The 17904-nt window shown below is 36.2% G+C and overlaps 1 pseudogene; it reads right to left on the bottom strand.

Annotated features, from left to right (window-relative positions):
- Window positions 1-4609: 4609 nt before the first annotated feature.
- The window catches only part of LOC112811323 (protein FAM47E pseudogene), a 14532-nt pseudogene continuing 1237 nt past the window's right edge, over window positions 4610-17904 (bottom strand).

Here is a 17904-nt window from a genome sequence, read left to right as displayed (position 1 = left end):
TAGGACAATAATGATGGCAGTAACATTCACAGCAAATTTTATAGGTTCCAAATTGCTTTTGCAGATGGTTTGTCATGGTGGTTGCATCATTTCCCCACGGTGCCCACTCAGGAGCACCGTGTGATTTGCATTTCAGATTTGGTTGGAAGTTTAGGCCCCTGACACAATGGAAAGTTACTCGTCCAAAGAAAGGCTGGCTTTTGTGTTGGTGTTTTAATTTTTGCTCTTGTTCTTACAGTAATTTGAATAAAGCTGGCTCTGGCCTCCCAGCTTTCAGCTCTCAGGATTTGGGCCCCTGTGTGGATTTCTGTGATACACTCACACACCTGATCACTCTCCAGGCTTCTTATTGGTTTGAAGTGTCGCAGAGACTCCACAAAGCCGCATGAGATCATGCACGGGCGTTCAGAGGCTCATTCCTTCCCTGTGCTTCCTTTATCTGACATGCTCCTTCCCTTTCCTTTTCATAATGCCTCTTGCATCCTTCCCTTCTTTTATTCATGCCATTGCCATCCACACAGCCCAGGCTGCTTCCTTTGTGCTCCTGCTAAAGAGCATGTGCCCAGATGGACTGAACTGCTGAAGAAATGGGGCCTGATCCATGTGCTCAGACACTCTAGGATGTACATTTTTCCCAGAAGCCAGGAAAATTTCAGTTTCCTGTCATGAAAGTCTCAAATCTGCTGTGAACTACAAAGTGGCCCATTCTTTGTGACCCGCCTCCACCCCTCCCCCCCCCCCCCCCCCCCCCCCCCCTCCGGCTTTCACATACCATCTTTCCTCCCCTCTCCCACTTTCTCTCTGTGTGTCAAGCACTCTTCTTAGCCAGCTGCCTGTTTCCTTGTCTACTTGAGACCTGCTGGAGCTGATAGGGCCCTGGCAAGTTGCCTAAATTTATCCCTGTGGATTTCTGAACTCTCTTCGCTTCTGATGTTTTCCAGAGTTACAGAGCCACTCAACTGCAGACTCTTTCCTGTGTCTCATGCTGGTGGACTATTTCCCACTCTGCTCACTGCTTTCTACTGTGGTAGCTGCAAGGAGTGTTTTGAGTGGTAGGACTGTGAGAGAAGCAATAGGAATCAGGCTTTTATAAAAAAATATTTTTTAAAGTCTTCCCTTTTGTGCTATTGGCCAGATTGCCACCTAATCAATAGGAGACAAGACTTCTTTTTTTTTTGGTCTGGGCCATATTTACAGAAATAGCCATAGTGGGGCTCTGTAAAGAACCTTTAGAAACTTGGCTGAATTTCAGTCATATAAATCATTATATCATACTTTTATTCTATTTTGGTTTATTGTAATTAACCCATTTTGTCTCAGAAACAGTCTCTCACTTTTGTTTTCAACAGTGAAGTGTGAGGAGTTCACATAATCTGGAAAGAGAAATAAACCAGATCCCGGAGCTCAACATTTGAGTGAATGAATGTCCTGTGCTGCGTACCAGTATGCAGACATTTCCATCACAAGCTGGAGAGGTCACACCAGGACTCACCTTCTCAGGAGTTGTATCTGGAAGGCAGCCCTTGGTATCCCTGTTTGGAAAGTAAGGGTTAAGAAGACAACCCATGATACCCTGGCCAGAATATTCTAATTTGGGGACCTTATGAGACCGAGGGCAATAATTGGCCAAATCTGGGGTATATATATTTGCCCTCATGGAGCAAATGAGTTGCATTTACTTTGTATCAGGTGAATACTGGCTTCACTACTCCTAGCTATAGCTCTGCAAACCTGGTTGAGTGAAGTAACCTCTGTGAGTTTTATTTTCCTCACTGTGCAGGAGGTGGCAGTGGCAGTGGTGGTGGTATGATAATGAAGGCAGCCATACAACTGTAGAATCAAATGAGGTAGTACATTTGAAAGAACTTGATAAAGTGTAAAGCTTCATATGATATATATATGTGTGTGTGTGTGTGTGTGTGTGTGTGTGTGTGTGTGTGTATAGCATTGTTATTAACAAACTGTATAAATGTATTCATTTTTATTTAATCATATTTCAGTCATAGAGTTTGGTTATAAAGCATAACTATTTAATGTTTTTGTAATTTGGTGAGTTTTTAGCTTTGCTTTAACCTGAGAGTTCTTTTTTAACCTGTAATTTATCTTGTACAGGGTGCTGTGAACTAGCTTAGTGAGGCCATGTGTACTAAAGGGGTCATTCTTCATTGGAGCTCTATTTGTTACGAGTGGTTGATGAGCTATTCTTTGTTCTTTGAGTTCTAGGGGAATGCAGATGATTTTCATTGGTTTTTTATTACTTCAAAGTCACAAGCATCGAAGGAGTTCAAAAGTAAAGTTTATACAATCAGTATCATATGAAGTTATTTATGCATACACTTCAACTCACCTTGTACGAATAAAACCTGAGTATTTATTGTTCTCACATAGTATTAAAGCTTGTTGTATTAATTTTCTGACAGATTCAAACCCATATATTTCCTTGAAATGCATTACATATTTTCTCCATTACCTGCATTTCAAAAATTTTTAGGCTCTACCACTTCTGTCTCTCTAAGGCATTGTGACAAGGGGAAAATGTAGAATTATTGCAAAAACATACTTCCAGGAAAGTCCCTATGCTTGTCAGTTGATAATATGTATTACCCCTTTGTATATTCACTTGATGAGAATTTAGATAGCCTGGATTTAGACAAAGTGTCTTTTTTACAACAGTGCTTAAAATTCAAAGATTTCATACATGCTTCTGGTAGCTCTCTAATAATGAAGTGTCATCACAGGTTTCCATTTCTAAGCCCAATATGGGAGAGATTGTGTATGTTTGTGTCACATTAAATTTACAGTCTGGCAAGCTACAACCAGAATAATGAATATGACCACTTCCATTATACTATGGTAAAAGGAAATACCCTTTGCCATGTCCACTTAAAAGTGGTTGACAATGGTCTCAAGTGTTCTTATACATCCAGTGCCATAGGTGGACAGGGAAAAGGCTTTAACCTTAGACAGACTTGGGTTGGAATTCTTGGTTTGTCACACTGAGGTCCAATTTCCTCATCTTTACAATTCACTGTAAGTGAAATACTGTATATGAAGCATCAATGCACACTGCCTACCAAAAAAGGGTGACACTTAACCAATGGTAGATTTTTCTTTCCCGAGAATTCCCAAAGAAATTGTTATTGTTAGCCCCAGGATGAAGATGAGAAAGTTGTGTTTATGTGTGAAGGAACAGCATCTGTGAGTAGGAAGGAGAATGAATCTTGAGTGGCACCTGCTGAGCTGGGTGACTGGCTGTTCTAGAAGATACCATTCTCTCCCCTCCCACAACCAGGTTTGAAAGCTCCCTGTCTGGTCCCATGAGTACTACTGTTGATAGTTATTGATGCATTCTATGTGGGTACCATGTGATAGCAGTCAACTGTCCCTTTTGTTAACCAGGAAAACCAAGTGAGAACTAGCGTTCCATGCCCATTTATTTTCAAACTTCAGCGAAAATAATCAAATGTAATAGCTTAATTTATAGAATTCACTGTGGTATGATTAGAATTCTCCTACTCCATCAGAACTATGATCTGGCTCTTCTTAGATCTAGTTGATCCAGGAAGCTCTGAAAGATAGTCTCATTATTGATCTTAGTGCTTAAAAGGAATCCTTTAATTTTCAAAGAAAGAAAAACTTTCTGAAAGTTCTAAGTTTTATTTGCAATCTAGGGAGCCCTGGTTGTCCTCTTAGCCTTATGTAGTTGATAGTTCTTATTGTTCATTATAACAGAAAATTGCATCCATAAGAGCAGTGTGATAGTGGGATGGGATGGCCTTCTCCATTAGTGTGGGAAAAAATCTTCAAAAAAAAAAAGAATTATTAAAGCTCTTTTGTTTTGGGTACATTCATTGTAAAAGGATGGATACTTTTCATTTTAAATTAAAAGTACATATTTGAGGAACAATACAAATTTCTATTTTGATGAACTATAACACAAAACAGAAGTTTTCTTTACTCCTTTTGAGATCACTGAACATATATAAGCTTTTAAATGGATTATTTTTGAAAGATACAATAGAATGACTAATTTGCTTGCACTTAGCTATATGGCAGGACTTCTTATACTCTTTAGTTAAATTTCAAAAACTAAGTATACACAGGATGAAAACTCTAGGTTACTCTTTATTTTATGTGCCAACACCCTATAGAGTAAGGATGTTTGCATTAAATAACAATTCTATCAAATATGGCTATCAAATGATATTTAATTGTTGTACATACATCTATGTTCCCCAGTGGACTACACAAAGATTACATATTTCATATACTTGTGTATTCTCAGTTCTAACTCAATATTAGGTATTTAATAGGAATTTAATTAATATCTGGCTTAAATAATTATGATGTGCTATAAATGTTGGTAAATGGCACCATATATATTGATTAAGAAAAACTTTTATTAGCTAAGGGCTGGGGTGCCTGGGTGGCTGAGTCGGTTAAGCGTCTGCCTTCGGCTCGGGTCATGATCCCGGGGTCCTGGGATCGCGCCCTGCATTGGGCTCCCTGCTCAGCAGAGGGTCTGCTTCTCCCTCACCCTCTGCCTGCCGCTCTGCCTACTTGTTCTCTCTCTGTGTGTCGAATAAATAAAATAGTAAAGAAAAAATAACTAGGCAAGGGCAGCATTTTCTTTGATATATACACCTAGAGGTGAATTGAGCTGAAAATTTGGCTGAAAATTTAAAAATTTAAATTTAAAAATTAAAAATTTAAGCTTAATTCATATTTGGAGCATTTATTTAGATAAGTTAAAATATATTTATATTTATAAATTCTCAGTTCAGTATTTCAGGAATAAAATAAAACATAGTATGGACTATGTCTCTGGTATTTTAATAATGCTATCAAATAAGAATTAAAAATGTAGTTAGAAAAATACAATCCTGAAAACAAGCGTATGTGCATCATGATTATGAATCCAAGGGAGTTCCTGATTTTTCTTTTCATTGGGACATTTAGGGATTACGTAGAAAATGTAAAAGATTTTACATGGTCTATTTTTATACCAGAAGCAACTCTACCAAGTGAAAACTTAGAATTCTAATTTCAGTTGCCAGCTGGCTCTGCCTGACTAGGGGCATTTTTTGAGGTTTGAAACTTTTCTTCCAGTTTATACTGTAATGAATGGGAAAAGCTGTGATTTTTATTGAAGCCTCTGCTGTTTGTTGGAACAACTTTACACAAATGGAGTATTAGGCAGGCAGGATCAATCTGGAGCTTCCAGTTCTGATTTGATCCAGTTCTAATAAATAAAATCTGAAGGCCATTTATTACAAGTTCTTTTTTACAGGCTTTTAAGCTTGTTTCACTATTCCTAAAGCACAAATTTATGAAACCAGGTTAAAATGGTGAATCAGATTCTAGATACCACAACTTCCTAAGTATTTTCTACATTTCACTTAATTTAGGGCATTGAATAGGTGCTTTATATTTGGGGAAAGGTAGATTTCAAAATTTACACCAAATATATGGTTCTTTGAATATACTGGTTAAGTTTTTTCTATTTTAATTTTAATTTTTTTATTATTATGTTATGTTAATCACTGTACATTACATCATTAGTTTTTGATGTAGTGTTCCATGATTCGTTGTTTGTGTATAACACCTAGCGCTCCATGCAGAACGTGTCCTTTTTAATACCCATCACCATACTGGTTAAGTTTTTAATAGTTGCTAATTAATATTGATAAATATAAATAAGGATTTTAAAAAGATTATTATCTTCATATCTTCTTGGGTTGATTTGATGAAAACAGATGTAAAGCATAGGCTTATGATACAGTCCTAATAAAACAGAAAACAAATCAACAGCTTATGATACAGTCCTAATAAAACAGAAAATATGACATGTAATAGATTTAAGGAAGAATAACTTATTAAACATTTGGTCAGTAGGTACCAGTGCTTCTATTTTCTGTGACATCTATGTTTACCAGTATGTTTGAGACTTTTAGTTACCTGCTCAATAGCCACTTTCATCTTTTAAAAATAGTAACAAATTCCTGACTTTTCTAGGCAGGAACGTGCTCCACTAAGAAACCATATTTCTCAATCTTCCTTATAGCTACATGTGGCCAGTAACTTATTAATAAAATTTATTGGGTGGTTCTACGGCTACTTAACTGAAAATCAGATAGTCGGCATGTTTTGTTGCCCTCTTTATTATTTTTTTAAAGATTTTATTTATTTATTTGACAGAGAGAGACACAGAGAGAGAGGAAACACAAGCAGGGGGAGTGGGAGAGGGAGAAGCAGGCCTCCTGCAGAGCAGGGAGCCCAATGCGGGGCTCGATCCCAGGACTCTGGGATCATGACCTGAGCTGAAGGCAGATGCTTAACGACTGAGCCACCCAGACACCCTTGTTTCCCTCTTTTTTTTTTTAAGATTTTATTTATTTATTTGACAGAGACACAGCGAGAGAGGAAACACAAGCAGGGGGAGTGGGAGAGGGAGAAGGAGAAGCAGGCTTCCCGTGGGTCAGGAAGCCCGATGCAGGGCTCGATCCCAGGACCCTGGGATCATGACCTGAGCTGAAGGCAGACGCTTAATGACTGAGCCACCCAGGTGCCCCCCTTGTTTCCCTCTTTAAATTATCTCCCTCCTGCTACCTGCGAGTGCTAATGATGGTTGGAACTCCAGCAGTCATTTGGGCCAAGGAATGACTTTGAAAATGGAGGTTGTGTGTTTTATGTCATGGGAAAGTACAAGATCAGTTGTTCCCTCAGCTTGACTAAACATTATTTATTTATTTTAAGATTTTATTTATTTATTTGTCAGAGAGAGAAAGAGGGAGAGGGAGAGAGAGAGAACGCACAAGCAGGGAGAACGTCAGGCCGAGAGAGAGAGAAGCAGACTCCCCGCTGAGCAGGGAGTTTGATGTGGGACTCGATCCCAGGACCCTGGGATCATGACCTGAGCCGAAGGCAGATGCTCAACCAACTGAGCCACCCAGGTGCCCCTAGACTAAACTTTAGATAGGTTTTTTCCTAACTATAGGACCATTGCATCCCTTTCCTTACAGCATTTACTTTAGAAAACATTCAATTGTAAATTCTTTCTTTGGTCCACTGAGACATAAATCTTATCCCATTTCCATTGTCAGATTTACAAACCAGGAATGTTACTCTTAAGGACCAGGGAACAATCCCTTTAAAATGTAATAATCAAGACAGATATCCATCCTATCTCCCAATCTCTGTGGAAGGGAAGGCAGGGGTCTAACTAACCAGCTAACTAAGTTATAATTAGGAAACACAGATGACCTGATCACATTGACCAACCACCTCCCCCTTGCCCTCATGTCCTCTAGTACCTTCTACTGGCTCACCCCTGTACTTAAAAATTGTCCTGTCTTTTGTTTCAGCAGAGTTGAGTTCAATCTCCCCTATTGGAATAATCTTGAATAAAATCTTCCTTGTCTGTTTAACTCTGTCCAGTGAAGTTTTTCTCTGACAGCCTAGAATATTTATTGTGTCAGGGGAGCTCATCTTTACAAAAGAGTGTTAGTTAATAAACGAAGAAGGAGTGATAGACAATTGCCATGTTGTGACTCTCAGTGTAATAACTGTTTAGCCAAATATCATCAATGGATGCTATAACCATTAGGTGAAAAGTTGTAAGGGAACAGGATATTTCAGCATGGTGCCAAACTAATACTATTCAGGACACTTAGAAATTGCAAAGGAACAGTGCACCATTACAATAGAGAGATCTGGCAACTGTTGGAAGGTAGAGAGACTATAAAGTATCCTACAAACTGAGAAGGTGCTTTGAGACCAAAAATCAAAGCAGGCAGCTCCATACAGTTTACACAGAGTTTTATTCAGGGTAACTTGCTGACAGGAAAGATGAAGTGGTTGGTGGATCAGACAGCTGTGCAGCTATTCTGTGCAAAGTCCGGACTTTAGTCTACAGATTTTATAGAGTGAGGGGTCATGCAGAAGGACCCTGTAATGAGATCGAAGGGTTCACATGCACTTGAAAGGGTTTGCATATACCTAATCGACAGCTAACATTTAATTAGATCTTGTGGTGCTATCTGTGCATCAGGAAGGGGAAAGACTATGTCATCTTTAACAGATACATAGGAGGACAAAGCAAGCCTCACCTCATCCCCACCTTGGTGTGGAGAGAGAGAATCCCAAGCAGGATCCATGCTGATCTGACGCTGGGCCAGATCCCACAACCCCAAGGTCAGGATCTTCATGAGCTAAAATCAACAGTTGGATGCTCAACAGTCACCCAGGCGCTCTAGTAAGCTATTATTATTTTTTTTAATGAAAATATCTTTCAGAAGGTAGAAAGACTAATTAGAAAAGTGAATATGTTCCTTTGATCTTCATAATTAGAGTATGGTAGAGTCCAAAGTTAAAAGGGGCCTGCATTTTTTATGCTACTTGTAATTGCTGTATCTAGACTACAAAACTATGGATTTATTTTTTATGTGATATAGAAATGAACTTCTTTCTTACATAAGGCACTATAGCTTGGAGTTTCAATTATAGGAAATTGAAATTGATATGAACAGTAAGTTTGGGAATCTAAATCACAGTCATCTAAATCAGCAAAAATTATAAGAACATTCTCTGCCACATTGAACAAACTCTGTTCTCCATTTAAGTGAGGCAAAGCCGCTGCATGGAAGGAGTGGGTAGATAAAATCTACTTATACATATTTAAAACTGAACAGTCCAAAAATAGTGCAGGTTTGTATATTGATCACATGATAAAAAAACTAATTAGTATCACATAAAAAATATAATGAATAATAAATGAGTAGCTAGATGTCCTCGAAAACATAAAATCTTAGAAATATAAAAGAAACAAAAAGATTTTAAGCCCAACCTTCTCTTCCTACAAATACGAAAGCTATATTTCTAGGAAGCAGAGTGATTTCCCCAAGGTTATACAGCTCATTAGTAGAATAGTTGGAACTAAAACTCGAGCCTTCATATTCTCAACAGTGTTCTTTTTCCACTACCAGGTATAGATAAGTGAAGAAGTGAACAAGTCCTAAAGGAGTTGAATCTACTTTAGACATTTTATTGAAGTAATAAAAAGAGACCATAAGTCAGAAGAATTTCCCTATGGCTCAGATGGCACTTGAATGGGATTTTGAAAATGAAGATAAAAATATTTTCAACATTGGCAGTAAATTAACTTTATTAGTTTTTTAGAGGCGAGTATGTATTTGATGATACCTTTTCTACCCAATGATTACTTTCTCTGCTATTTATTTTCTGGGCACAAAATTCTCTGTCAAGGCTAACAAACTACTCCTCAAATACCTCTAGAGGTCTTCCTTGCCTGTCTTCCTCCAATTTCATGTTCTTAATGCATGCATTGATAATGGATGGTTTAAATGTTATTACTTACTGTTTTGGGACTGTCAAGAATTTACCATATGGGATAGGGTTTACCTTGGAGTAGATATTGAAACAAAAATCAATCACATGTACTGTGACTTGAGAGCTTTCACTATTTACCAGACATTTGTATAGCATGGAAAATTTAATATAGAAGACAAGTGGGAGAAAACTGTCTCATGCAGTGTGGCCCAAAGCAGCATCTCTCACTCCTTACACATTCCACTGTCTTATAATTCTAGTGCCTTCAATCCAACATGTATAAGAACCACATTTCCAGCATCTTTTAAAATTGGGGTCTTAAAAAATGCATTATCCACCATAAGAATGCTGCCTTGTATATGCCTAATTTTGCAACTTACTTAGTAATTTAATTTGTACATTAATTCCTTAGTATTAAATGTGTAACTATGTATAATTTTGTAGCATTTCCCTTAAATAATTAAGAGCTCTATTAAGAGCTCAATTGGCCTCTCCTAACTTAATGGAGTTTTTAATTTTAATTTTCCTGTTGCTTATAAGAGGAATGGAATAGATCTATTTTGAGATGTATTTAGAACTATGTTCAAACGTTTCCATTCTGTTACACTGAGTAAAATGGTTGGGATTCCAATAGATAAGAGAATCAGAATCTCATAAAAGACAATTGTCAGGGCACCCGGGTGGCTCAGTCCATTAAGCTCCTGCCTTTGGCTCAGGTCATGACCTCAGGATCCTGGGAGTGAGCCCGCATCAGGCTCCCTGCTCAGCGGGGAGCCTCTTCTCCCTCTCCCCCTGCCTCTCCCTCTGTCTCTCCCTCTGCCTCTCCCTCTGCTAGTGCTCTCTCTCTCTCCCTTGCTCACTCTCCCTCTTTCAAATAAGTAGATAAAATCTTAAAAAAAAGACAGTTTTTAAATTTATCTAATGTTTTCCTCCTTTCCTCCTCTGCACTTGATGTCCAAGCTATAGGCCACAAAAAAGACATACAGATTGAGGGTTTTGAAGCTGGAAATATTATCAGGGAAAGAGGTTAGACATGGTTTCTTAAGATTAGTCCAAATTCACTTTTTTTCCATGGTATATGTTTTCATTTGCCTGTACTAACATGAGGATGTATCTTCAGAATGTCAGAATATACAAAATTATATATTTATTTATTTGAACTCTCAGATACTAATCACATTTATGAATAATTTCTAAGTTAGCAAAGCAAATTTTTGGTGACTGAAAAACAGTGATATTGCTTGGAAGTCAACAAGAGAGATGAAAAGATGTTATATATATATTTTTTGAGAAAATAATATGAATTTTTTAGCTAAGAATATATGCAAAAAGTTTTGTAAGCTTTAACTGTTTAAATACTTTTTTCAGTGAAAGCTGGTGCAGCCACTTTGGAAAACAGTATGGAGGTTCCTCAAAAAGTTGAAAATAGAGCTACCCTATGACCCAGCAATTGCACTGCTGGATATTTACCCCAAAGATACAAATGTAGTGATATGAGGGGTACATGCACCCCAATTTTTAGAGCAGCAATGTCCACAATAGCCAAACTATGGAAAGAGCCCAGATGTCCATCAACAGATGAATGGATAAAGAAGATGTGGCGTATATATACAATGGAATATTATGCAGCCATCAAAAAAATGAAATCTTGCCATTTCAACAACGTGTATGGAACTAGAGGGTATTATGCTAAGCGAAATAAGTCAATCAGAGAAAGATAAATATATGATCTCACCAATATGAGGAATTTGAGAAATAAGACAGAGGATTATTAGGGGAAGGGAGGGAAAAATGAAAGACAAAACCAGAGAGGGAGACAAACCATAAGAGACTCTTAATCTCAGGAAACAAACTGAGGGTTGCTGGAGTGGAGGGGGGTGGGAGAGATGGGGTGGCTGGGTGATGGACATTGGGGAGGGTATGTGCTATGGTGAGTGCTGTGAATTGTGTAAGACTGACGAATCACAGATCTGTACCCCTGAAACAAATAATATATTGTATGTTAATAAAAAATACTTTATTCAATATTTAACAAATATTATTTAAAATATTTTATTAAAATGTTAGATAAAATACTATTAAAATATTTTAAATTTAATTTAAAATTCTTTTAATTTACATGAAAATATTTCCTAAATGATTATTCCTTCATAATTTTTAATAGAATATGTAATGTTTGGGAACTCAAGGTTTGGAATTGGAGAGATCTGGATTTGAATCCTTAAAAGTGCTCTCTCCCTAAACCTCAGTCTCTTCAATCTAACCCCAAAATAATAGCCTTGTGGAAATGATGTTAGGGTTTTGTTTGTAAGTTGAATGTTCACTAGGTATTTAACATAGATCTTGGAACATAGGCAGAACTCAAGAATGCTAACACATTGTTATTATTACTACCATTATCATTACTATTAGCATTACATGTATATTATCAAGTCTTGTATTCCAAGAGGTTGTTGATAGTGCAGGTGTCCTCATAGTGCTAAGATGTCCTCAGCCATAACAATTGTGCCTGCAGTCTTATTGTTTTCTTCTTAATTTAATGACTTCTATTAACACACTCAATGTTGTGGGGGCTATCATCCTTGTCCAGAGGTTTGTTTTTACTTTACTTAACTCCACTAACTGTATAATGCATTTACAGTAAATGTCATGGTCTACTTTTTTCTCTGTGATAAAGAAATACATGAATGCTTCCATTTTTCGTTTCCATATATTCTGTTTAGTACATTTGGAAATGTCAGAGTTAAGAGATTGGTGAAGTCAAATAGCATTAATGTAAAGGGAATCAATATGTCAAAATAAAATGATTTGGCTTCTCTTTGTTTTTGTCTCAGGCATGAGAAGTTTTCAAGCAGTAAAAAATTTCAGGTTAAAGATGCTACATAAGTACTGAATTTCGGACATGTGACACGGAAGAGTTAAGTGTGAATATTACCTCTGTGGGTGGGGATCAAAACCTTAGGCAAGTGGTGGTTTTGGCAATGAGAATATTCAATATAAATAAAGAAATATAGAAAAATATTATAGCTTAATAGATTCTTTTTTGGGTAGAGCAGATTGCCCTTTTACATCTTTTCTATTATTAGCTGGAATGTGGCAAGGGCTTTTTAAATGTTTATACTAGCTCAATCCTAAATTGTTCTTGAGTCAGAATCGCCAGTTGTGACAAATTATACTCAATTACATGACTACTTGCCACCAGAGACTGAGCTAAATTGGATTTATTAGAAACCAGAGCCAGTGCCTTGGTAAGCCAAACTGCTCTTCAAAATTTTGAAGGGCTGCAATGGGTTTAGTTTTTACTGTGGAATGTGTTCTCTGTAACGCACGCTCTCTCTCTCTCTCCTCTCTCTCTCTCTCTCTCTCTCTCTCTATATATATATATATATATATATACACATATATATATATATTTGCTCCTAGAAAGATAAAAATAATGCACATAGGGCAATGTGAGTTTAGATGGCCTGGAATTTGATGTTTGTTAATCCAGATCAGTGCAGTGGCACCCCAGAAAACTTGTCAAAAAACAAATACCAGTGAGTAAACCTGATACCTAAATCCATCCTTGAAGGATTGGTATTGTCTAAATATCACATTTGGCTAAAATTTGAAGTGACTCTTCTCTACAATAAAAATTGAATGTGGGGCACCTCAGTGGCTCAGTCGGTTAAAGCGTCTGACTTTGGTTCAGGTCATGATCTCAGAATCCTGGGATCCAGCCCTGCATCAGGGCTCCCTGCTCAGCCCCTCCCCCCATTTATGCTCTCTTGGTCTCTCTCTCAAATAAATGACATCTTTTTTAAAAAATTGAATGTGTGGTCAGGTCACCAGAATATTTATATTTTTTTACATGTTTGCACTTGAGGGTAATTTCCAGGCTCAAAGATAGGGTCATAGCCAAACCAGTGTTTTGTTCTGAGCTGATTGTACGTTAAGTGGCTGGAGAAAGATGATTAAGAAGGTCCCTTCTGCTAAAGGACAATAAATCTAGTCATAAATTAGTGGATTATTCTTCCTTCAGTGTTAAGATTGGAGAAGCTGAGTTGAGAGGGGATAGAGAGTAGCAACATTGTAAATACAGATGGATCATTCCTGAATATGAATGATAAGTGATGTAATATTCTTAAGCATATCCTTTCAACTTCAGAAGAAATGCTTATTTGTTTAGGTGTGTGTTTGTTCTAATAAATGATCTTTGAAAAGGGTTTTGGTAAAGCAGCATCTGAAAGTTTATAGTATTTTAGCAAGATTACATTGCTGCTTTTGATGCACTATCATTCGGCCTAGAATTTCTAGAGTTATTAATGTTTAAGAAGTCAAAATTTCCCATACAGTCTTTATCCCAAATGTCAAATGGTTGGTTTTGCAATTTATTGTCTTTTTTTCTCCTAATGTTTTGCTTTCTTGGGAATGATGTTGGCAGCTATACAACCCATGTGGAATCCTGGGCCAAATGACCTGCCATCTGGATTCTAGAGGTAGGGAGAGATGTGGGATGAGAACAGGCAGTACTACTCTTTCTCTCTGGAAGTTTTCAAGGATGAATATTTTCACAGTCTACTACAACCAAAAGTCTAGGTTTAAACACATGATTTGGATGGGCTTTCGATTTATTACCTTTGTCCCTGCCAGAAAATTTGATTCTCTATGTGGGAAGCCTAGATGAGGTAGACTTGGAGCCAGGTTTCAATTTAATATAAAATTCATCCAAGTCTTAGTTTGGATGAGAGAAGCTCTAAGAGAGAAGCCATTGTGTGGCTTTTTCCTTTAGGTTCATGCAAATTAATAATCCAGATTCTGTTCTCCTTCTTCTCCTTTACAGGTCTGAGATCTGACCTTTGTGGATTTAAATGTCATTGCTTACTTATATAATCCTTTGTTATTTCTTAATACTTTTTATAGCAAAGATGTTTAAGATTATTAATTGCTGAATTTCATATTATATAATTAGGTTTGCTTTGTATAGTTTGTCAATATATGACTGTTTATTTAACTTGCTTTGAATTTTTTTCACTTAGTTTTGGTTCATTTTAAAAGTATTATTAATACAATATGTTTTTATAGAAAATTTTATAAATCGTAAAATTCTAAAGAAGAAACAAAATATCCAAAATATAATGCCCAGAGATAAATGGGAGGGAGAGAGAACCCTGGGCAGACTCATTGCTGAGCGCGAGCTGGAGGCAGGGCTTGAGCTCACGACCCTGAGATCATGACCTGAGCCAAAACCAAGAGTCGGAGGCTTAACCCACTGTGCCACCCAGGCGCCCCACAAGTACTTTATCTTAATATAATTGTAGACATTTAAAAATTTCCTTGGGAGATTCCATTGTAGATTTCAGTGTAAGAATCTATTTAAATAAAAGAGGTCTTGATTTTGTAGAATATTTTCTCATTATATTCCCAAGATTATTTAATAATTATTTTACCCCTATAATTTTACTCTATAAATATTTAAAATAATAATGCTATTGAATAGTTTTATGTGTACCATATACTAAGGGGTGCCAGTGGTGTTTCTCAGCTATTTCATCCCTCATGATTACCTCCTAGGGAAGTAGATAACAGTAAAATATATGTTATAACTATGAGACACCCAAGACATAAAAACCAACTCTTCTAAGAGAAAATCAACAAACAAGCATGGACTGGGACTTCAAATTTCCATAAAGGAAATACACATATGTATAAACAAAAGCATTCCATCCAGTTTTTCTTTAGTGAGGAATATAAAACTAAATACAAACATAGAATGGGAACAGTATAGAGCAGATTATGTTTTTTAAAAATATGATTATAGGACCATAAAATGAAATGTTTGTGGTCAGTGTTTGTGTTAGGGTTCTCCAGGGCAACAGAACCAATAAAATATATATATCTTATTATTATAAGAAATTGCCTTATATAGAAGTGTTGACTCACTAAACCGTATACCTGAAACTAATATTACACTGTATGTTAACTAACTGGAATTTAAATTAAAACTAAATAAATAAATTCTGGGGGGAAAAAAGGAAATTGGCGCATACGATTAAAGAGGCTGACAAGTCCCAAGATCTACAGTCAGCAAACTGGAGACCCGGGAGAGATGATGGTGTAGGTACAAAGGCTAGCAGCATTAAGAACCAGGAGGAACTGAGTTTCAGTTTAAGTTTGAAAGCAAGAAAATACTAATGTCCCAGATGGAAGGCAGTCAGGCAGGAGGAGTTCCCTCAAGGGATAGTCAGCCTTTTTGTTCTTTTCAGGCCTTCAGCTGATTGGATAAGTTTCACCCACATTAAGGAAGGTAATGTACCAATTCAAATTTTTTTAAGGCAAGGTGTTTTTTTCCAATTTTATTGAGCTATATTGGTATATGACATTGTATTAGTCCAAGATGTACAACATAATAATTTGATACATATATATGTATACTTACATATATTACAATTATATACAATATATATATATTGCCAAATGATTACCACAGTAAGTTTAGTTAACATTAATTACCTCACATAGTTATTTTTTCTCTAATTATGAGAACTTTTAAGATTTACTCTCTTAATAACTTTCACATATATAGTACAGTATGTTAACAAAGCACAATGCTGTACATTACATTCCCAAAACTTATTTATCTTATAACTGGACATTTTTATCTTTTGACCACCTTCACCCATTTCCCCTACTCCCCACCCCCTCTTACTGGCAACCATCAGTATGTTCTCTGTATCTGTGAATTTGTTTTTTTTGGATTCCACTTATAAGTGAAATTATATAGTATTTGTCTCTCTCTGACTTATCTCACTTAGCATAATGCCCTCAAAGGCCATCCATGTTACCACAGTTGGCAGGATTCCCTCCTTTTGTGGCTGAATAATATTCCATTGTATATATGTTACAATTTCTTTATTCATTCATCAGTGGATACTTAGGTTGTTTCTATGCCTTGGCTCTTTCAGTAATGCTGTGATACATGAGGGTGCAGATATATTTTTGAGATAGTGATTCCATTATCTTTGGATATATACCCAGAAGTGAAATACTAGATCTAGTTCTATATATATGAATAGCAGTTCATATTATATTTAGTAGTTCATAGTAGTATTTAAGTAGTATTTATATGAGCATATGGTAGTTCTCTTTATAATTTTTTGATGAATTGACATACTGTTTTCCATAGAGGAATCTCCATACTATTTTCCATAGTGGTCAACAGTGCGCAAGTGTTCCTTATTTTCTACAACTTCACCAGCACTTATTTCTTGTCTTTTTGATGATAGCCATTTTAACAGGTATGAGATGATAACTTGTGGTTTTGATTTGCATTTCTCTTATGATGAGTGATGTTGAACATCTTTTCATGTACCTGTTGGACAGTTGGATGTCTTTGGAAAAAAATGTCCATTCAGTTTCTCTGTCATTTTTTAAATCAGATTGTTTGTTTTTTTGCTATTGAGTTGTATGAGTTCTTTATATATTTTGGATATTAGCCCCTTCTCAGAGATATGATTTGCAACTGTTTTCTCCCACTCCACATGTTGCCCTTTCATTTTGTTAATTGTTTCCTTTGCTGTGCAAAAGCTTTTAAGCTTGATGTTCCCTCTTGTTTTTTATTTTGTTGCCTTTGCTTTTGGTGTCAAAGCCAAAAAGTCATCACCAAGACTAATGTCAAGAAGCTTACCCCCTATGTTTTCTTCTAGGAATTTCATGGTTTCAGGTCTTATATTTAAATTTTCGACCCAATTTGAGTTGATTTTTTGTGTACGATTTAAGACAGGGATCCAGTTCCATTGTGTTGTGTGTAATTCTAGTTCATCCAACACCATATATTGAAGTGATTTTTCTTTCCCCATTGTATACTCATGCCCCTTTTGTCATAAATTAATTGACCATTTCTGTGTGGGGTTATTTCTAGGCTCTCTATTCTATTCCATTGATTTATGTGTCTTTTTATGTCAATACCATATTGTGTTGATTACTATAGCTTTGTTATACAGTATGAAATCAGACAGTGTGGTACCTCCAGATTTGTTCTTCTTTTTCAAGATTTCTTTGACTATTTGGGTTATTTTGTAGCTCCGTGCAAATTTTAGCATTGTTTATTCTACTTCTGTGAAAGATACCATTAGAATTTTGATAGGAACTGCATTGAATCTGAGTCTACATTGCTTTGAGTAGTATGTACATTTTAAAAATATTAATTCTTTCAGTCTCTGAGCACGGAATATCCAATTATTTGTGTCTTCTTCAATTTCTTTCATCAATATCTTATGGTTTTCAATGTACTGATTTTCCACCTCCTTGGTTAAGTTTATTACTAGTATTTTGTTGTAATTATAAATGGGATTGTTTTTAATTTCTCTTTCTGATAGGTCACTATTAGTATATAGGAATGCAACTGACTTTTGTATATTGATTTTGTATCCTGCAGCTTTACTGAATTTTTTTATTCTAACAGTTTTGAGGTAGAATCTTTAAGAGTTTTCTATATATAATATCATATTATCTGCAAAGAGAGACAGTTTTATTTCTTCCTTCCAATTTAGATATGGTTTATTTCTTTTTCTT

The sequence above is a fragment of the Callorhinus ursinus genome, unplaced genomic scaffold (genome assembly GCF_003265705.2).
Source record: "Callorhinus ursinus isolate GAN/ISIS: 27379988/994484 unplaced genomic scaffold, GSC_fseal_2.0 scaffold143, whole genome shotgun sequence".
Lineage (NCBI taxonomy): Eukaryota > Metazoa > Chordata > Mammalia > Carnivora > Otariidae > Callorhinus > Callorhinus ursinus.
The sequence above is the reverse complement of the archived record's forward strand: the minus strand, read 5'-3'. Positions and strand labels throughout refer to the sequence as shown.